Genomic DNA, 7,089 nt, shown 5'->3' on the forward strand with positions numbered 1-7,089 from the left:
CCAAAGCCTTGTGAGTGGGCTAGGTAGATGGAAACTGAAAGAAGCCCATCATATATGTGTGTGTGTGTGTCTTTGTGCCTGTTTGTCCCCTCCGTCACCTCTTGACAACTGGTGTCAGTGTGTTTATGTCCCCGTAACTTACCAACTCAACAAAAGTCACCAATAGTATAAACATTAGACTTAAATAAATAGGTCCTGGGGTTGATTTGTTTGACTAAAACTCTTGAAGGTGATGTCCCAGCATGGCCACAGTCAAATGACTGAAACAAGTAAAAGAACACACACGCACACATCGAGCTTCTTTCAGTTTCCATCTACCAAATCCACTCACAAGGCTTTGGTTCTTATAGAGCTATAGTAAAAGACAATTGCTTAAGGTGTCATGCAGTGAGTCTGAACCTAAGGTCACATGGTTGAGTACCAAATTTGTTAGCACACAGCCATGCCTGCACCTATGTTATTAATATTTTAATTAATAAATTTAGGGCAAGTGTGGCTATTGACAGAAAGAGGACATCACATACATATCATCATCTTTATAACGTCTGCTTTTCTATGCTAACATGAGTTGAACAAAGCTTATTGAGGCAGCTTTTCTTTGGTTGGATACCCTTCCTGTCACCAACCCTCACCTGTTTCTTAGCAAAGTAATATTTCCGCATGGCTAGACATGTTCTTGCAGAATACTGCTAATAAATGACACTGCTTGAATGACAGCGACAATAATTTAAAACCATCATGTGATGTCATGACAAGGAGAGACACACACACATGTATGCATATATGAAGGCTTCTTTCAGTTTCCATCTACCAAATCTACTCACAAGGCTTTGGTCAGCTGAAAAAAAAAAAAGAAATAAACAAAAAAAGAAAGAAAATTATATAAATAATTTCTCTTAATGTTTAATGTTTCACTCCTTATGAGTGTTGTGAAATAAACAACTTGAATGAATGAATCATTCTGAGTGCAGGAGAGGAGTGAAGAGAACACAGCGGCGGGGAGAGGGATATAAAAAAAATTGTGTAATGTGTGGTAGCAGTGATGATAGTGGCGGTGGTGATGCTGATGGCAGTGTTAGCGGTAGTAGTAATGGTGGAGAATTGTTGCTGTGGTGGTGGTGATGGTGGTTTAACACCCCACTCCCGCTGATCTATTATCAAAGATGTTCCAATAGTAACCATTGCACCATATTTTTTTTTACACATAATCTATCTAGAACTACGAATCTGTTTTTATTTCTTTATTTCTTTATTTCTTTATTTATATATTGTTATTTTTAATATTTTTAATATTTATATAAGGGCATTACTATACAATAATGCCTCACGCTATGAGGGACTCTAAGGTCAGACTACCATAAAAAGCACATTGTTATTTTTAAGGTAGGAAGATGCAGTTTTAAGATTATTCCAAACACATCCAGTGACCTTATAGAGCAATGGTTTCCATATGCTTTTGACTGAGTGGCACATTGGAGATCAAACAAAAATATTACTGGTACCCTTTCACATGGAAAATTAAAAAAATATTTTAAAGTTAAATATTTAGTTAAAAGATACAGAGGATTAATCACACCTGTATATGACCAAATTATGAATAACATATTTTCCAAGATGTCCAGGCATTATTATGGATTTTCTAAAGCCTTATATTTGATTCCTCATTGGACATCTATTTTTTCCATACTAGTATGGGTTGAGGGTATGTCCCAATACATCACCACCACCACCACCATCTCTCTCTCTCTCTCTCTCTCTCTCTCTCTCTCTCTCTATTTATATATATATATATATATATATATACTAGCAGAAATACCCGGCGTTGCCCGGGTTAAAGAGAATAATGAAATCTAAAAACGCTGTCTAGACTACGCATCATCTTTATATAGAAAGATGTATATACACACACGCACCCAAACACACGTATATATATGTATATCAATATAAATATATGAAAGTCAATGAAGTTTCGTAAAAGAAGGTGATCACGTACATACTTTCTTGCTGTTGTGATTATAACACCTCGTTGTAAACACTGTTCCTTGTTTTCCCTTGTGGAGCATATACAAATAGGTTTTTTTTGCTGCCCACTCTTGAGCAGCCAACATACAGTTGTCCATGTGAGAAGCAGGGCTCTTCCAAGAGAAGACCAGCTACAGACAGTGTTTGACCCTGAGATTTGTTTATGGACATGGCAAAAGTTACACGAAGGGGGAATTGTAGTCTTCTGAATGTAAAAGGAATGTCTGCTCCTGATGGAGTAAGAGGAATTCTTGGAATAAGGACGTCATCCCCTTTTGCACATCCAGAGAGAATGGTAGCCTCGATAACGTGTGACATCATTTTCTAAATAATGCTCATCTGTTATGTTCGGGTTAAAATTTCATCAACATCAAAAATATATGAATTTTCATGGGAGTTATGGCCGTTATGCAAAGAATATAATTTCCAAATTTCAGAAAGATCCATTCAGTACCTTTGATGTAGTTTTGGATAAGAAAACAAATGACTAATGTGTGTGTTTGTGTGCATGTGTATGTGTGATGGGTGTACATATGTATAGATATCTGTATGCATGTATATATGTATATATGTGTACATATTACATGTAAATCTATATATATATATATATATATATATATATATATATATATATATATATATATATAAAAGCTGAACATTAGAAGCATCAGTTGTGGTGTGCAAGAGAGACGATTGCGCTGGTATGGACATGTGGTGAGAATGGATGAGGATAGCTGCGTGAAAAAGTGCCACACCCTAACAGTTGAGGGAACCCGTGGAAGAGGTAGGCCCAGGAAGACCTGGGCTGAGGTGGTGAGGCAAGACCTTCGTACATTGGGTCTCACCGAGGCGATGACTACTGACCGAGACCTTTGGAAATGTGCTGTGCGTGAGAAGACCCGGCAAGCCAAGTAAGATCGTTGCCAGTGCCCCTGGACTGGTTCGTGTGCGGGTGGCACATGAGTAGTAATAGTAGTAATGATAATAATAATATTAGTAATAATCACTTTTTTCCATGCTCTCATGGGCTAGACAGGTCCCTTCAACATAGCATCTCACTATTTATTGCATCCTGTCGTTCTCTTCTTTATGAAGTTCAACATCCTGAGATCAGCTTTTACCACTCCTACCCACACCTTCCTTCATCTTCTAGTATGGGCACAAAGCTGGGAATTTTTTTTTAATGGAGAGAGAATAGTTGATTATATTGACCCCAGTACTTGACTGGTACTTTATTTTATCATTCCTGAAATGGTGAAAAGCTTGACGCATGGAATTTGTAATGTGAAGAAAATGAGAAGTTGTGATATTTGTGTTTTTTTTTTTAATTTATTTCACAAAGACATTTAGACATTAATGGATTAAAATAGTCTCAACTATCAATCAATACTGGATCCCAAGTTCTCTACTCCTTGCCACTTTGCATCTACCCTATAGCACTAGTTATATATGTGTAGTCGTGATAATAATAAATTACAATATTTTAATTAACCACATACATTTTTTCCTTCAAGACAACAATTAGAGTGAATTATCTTGCCCAGTAATAAAAATTTCAACTTAGCAGTTTGACTAAGAATAATGGCAATTTGTTATACAACAGACCTAGGCAATCCATGCCAGTACTGAAAACTGGATGTTAAAATGATGGTGAAGAAGAATACTTTTTAACTTTGCTTTGTTGTGTGATTGCAAAAGAGATAAAAAGAAATCTCAAGTAGTTTTGTCTGCAACACAATTTCCTGTATTGCTTTTGTTGTCATTTTAGTTAACTTACATCACTGGTGCCCTTGAAGACAACATAAATGTATTACAATCTCATGTCCACTTCTCTGTAAATCAATGATAAATCTCAAATGATTGATTCAGCATGCTTACTTTAACAACCAGTTAAAAGTTTTGCAATCAGTATTTTGTAGAGATATATCTTTAGGTCAAAGTACTTAACATGTAGTGGTTCTGTTTCTTTCTTTCTTTTTTTTTTTATTCATTATTGTAAGTATGTTGACATTGAATGCAACTGTCTGTGCACACAGCTGAGAGAATATGTTGTGTTCTACTGGGAGGACTTGCTCTAGATGTTCTGCATGAAGACAGGACCTTCAATTACGATCTAATACCTTATGGAATACATCATAAATGTAAGCGCTTGAGTTTATGCAGATTATCAATGATAACACATATCTTGATTTCACTATACTTTTGTTAGCCTCTGTGGCATAGCCAGTGGAATGGATGTAATGAAATGCAATCACTAAAATGTTTGTTCTCAGTTTTGGTGTGACAAAACAAACCAGGTATTTTTAATTTTATTTTTCTATGATTCAATTAATGGAGAAAGGACAGGAAAGTGCCTATGACATTTTAGCATGGTCTCTAAGACTGGCATGGCAAATAGTAGGAAAATCTCATTATCCTCAGATCAGATACTTGATCTGACCTGTCTAACCTTTGAATGGATCCTGTTACAGAACCTAAAATCATGGTGATGGTATTAAATCAGGAAAGGAATTTTAATATCATCACATGTACAAGAGAAGTTGTATTCTCATTCACAGTAATATATGGTTCTCATTGTAGACATAGTGATAGTCCATTGAATATTCAAGGAGGAGTAAAGACAGATTTGAGAAAACTGGACATCATTAAAGATGCAAGATGATACATAGAAAAATGGTATGTTATATCTGTTTTCTTATGCTGATGTTGGTAAGGATATATGTACCATTGATGTGATCCACATTACCAATGCATTGCCATGTATATCACTGATGATTGCATTTTTTAATTTTCAAGATAGGTTAGAGGACTGGCAGAAACAACAAAGTATGTAGGCCAATGTCTTGAAAGTACTGTATTTACTTGTGTATAAGTTCTACTATTTTATACTTTATAGGTAATGACAAGTGGCCGAGACCCTTGGAGATATTCCATGCTTGAGAAGACCCGGCAAGCCAAATAAGACAGTAGTCATGGTTGATGCCAGTGTTACATAACTGACCCATTTAAAAGCACCCTCCAGTTGTTGGGTGATCTGCCATGCTTGTGAAGACCTTTTGAACCAAGTGAAATCAATGCGATGGCTGATGCCAGTGCTGATGTCACGTAAAAAGTACAATTTGAGTGTGGCTGATGCCAGTGCTGCCTGACTGGCACCTATGCTGGTGGCATGTAAAAAGCACCCACCACATACTTGGAGTGGTTGGCATTAGGAAGGGCATCCAGCTGTAGAAACCTTGCCAAAGCAGATTGGGGCCTGGTGCAGCCTCCTGGCTTACCAGTTCTCAGTCACTGTCCAACTCATGCCAGTATGGAAGGCAGACATTAAACGATGATGATTCCCTGAAAGAAAACTGGGGTGTGACTTAAACTTGGAGCAAAACTTAAACTATGAAGGGAAAAATTTTCTACCAAGATTTAACACTAAATTAGGGATGTGACTTATACACAAGTAAATATGGCTATATTCAGTTTCTGCAAGAACCACTGACTGTATTTTCACCTTTCCACCACCATCATCATTGTTTTTATGATTGTTTTTCCATGCTAGCATGGGCTGACTGAGTCTTTTTAAGACAGATGCTCTTCCTAATGTTAGTCTTTTAATCACACAAAGACACAGCATATTAAAAAACAAAAAAACACTGATGAAATAAGTACCAGAAATATACTGCAGTTTATACTTGCAGTGTAGTTAGCATAAATAATAGGAAGTGAAATTACATATTTTATCATATTTAATTCGATGTCTCAAGGTTTTGATTCCATCCTTCCAGAGTCAGATAAAATATATATTTTTCACATACAAATACAGGATGTACTTCTCTTGACAAAAGAAACAAAAAAATATTGATATAATTTTCATTTGCAGCTTTTGGACTACATAGAACTTTCTATAACAAAGACAGAAACATTCCAGTTTCTTGCTTCCCTTTCCCTTGAAATCTGAGACAGTGCATATGTAACAAGACCTCTATTATGATAAGTGGTAAGACTTACTTTAAATATACCTCATAGGGGGCATGAAATCTACAACCTCTTGCTTCACTAGTTATACACTAGCAAGACAGTGTGTTTCATTTAGAAATAAATCATTCTTTTTTTTGTTTTGTTGGTAATTCTAGTTAAAGCATTGCTTTCAAGGTGGCAAACCAATTTTCACAATATAGAATATGTATGTATGCATGCATGCACACACATGCAAGCATGCAGGCATACATGAACACACACATGCACATGCACACACATGCACACACACACACACGCATGCACACACACATACACACATGCTCTCTCTCTCTCCCTTTCTCTCTGTCGCCCTCTTTCACTCCCTCCTCTCTTTCCCTCTAATTTTTCACAATTTGGTATGAATATATGGTATTCTAGCTGAATGGTGAATCTTTTGCAGTTGCATATTTTTTATCTGTGAAGTGCACATGTCCAAATCAATATAGTAAGAGATTAACAGCTAAGGATTTAGTGTTTTGTATCCTGTCCCATCGCTATGTGTTGAAATTTGAATCACAACAGATGAATGCACCTATCTCTAAGAAGCTTTTTTTCTATTTGCTTAACTTCAATTATTGTTGATGATTTGGTCCTATATCAGCTCTGACTAAGCTGCAGATCTATGATGAAATGCATACCATTTGTGAGCATCTCATCTCCTCAACATTTATTTTTTGTAGGTCTTAAGTCAAAAAAGGTACCTTTACTTCTAAGACATTAGTGTGATAGTTGAGGATATGGCTACTGTTCTTAGCAGCTTTAATGATGATATAGAGCTTCATTTGTTGGCTCAAATTCCTTGTCTTTTAGCTTTGGGTCAGCCTTCATCAAGTAGACTTGTGATCTAAGGCATTCCAGCTGTGACCATCCTGTCTCTTTTCTATGCAGAAAACTCAAGTCAACATTATCCAACATGCTCTTTTTTCTTTTTGAGAAGGTAGGGCTGAGAGAACGTTGGCTGTTATTACTAACAAGTCAAGCAACCTTATAGAGGCTCCCTCACTGACTTGAAATTCATCAGTGATGAACAGAAGTAAAATGATCAAATGGGTAAAATAC

General features: G+C 36.4%; 1 long non-coding RNA gene across 1 annotated transcript in view; it reads left to right on the plus strand.

The window, feature by feature from the left end:
- Positions 1-4,813, plus strand: part of LOC149137573 (uncharacterized) — a 13,360-nt gene extending 8,547 nt beyond the window's left edge. The window contains exon 2 of the long non-coding RNA XR_016241818.1: positions 4,603-4,813. This is a non-coding gene — a long non-coding RNA (uncharacterized LOC149137573). The remainder of the gene's footprint in view (positions 1-4,602) is intronic.
- The last annotated feature ends 2,276 nt before the right edge of the window (positions 4,814-7,089 follow it).

The sequence above is a fragment of the Octopus bimaculoides genome, chromosome 1 (genome assembly GCF_046866305.1).
Source record: "Octopus bimaculoides isolate indiv1 chromosome 1, ASM4686630v1, whole genome shotgun sequence".
Lineage (NCBI taxonomy): Eukaryota > Metazoa > Mollusca > Cephalopoda > Octopoda > Octopodidae > Octopus > Octopus bimaculoides.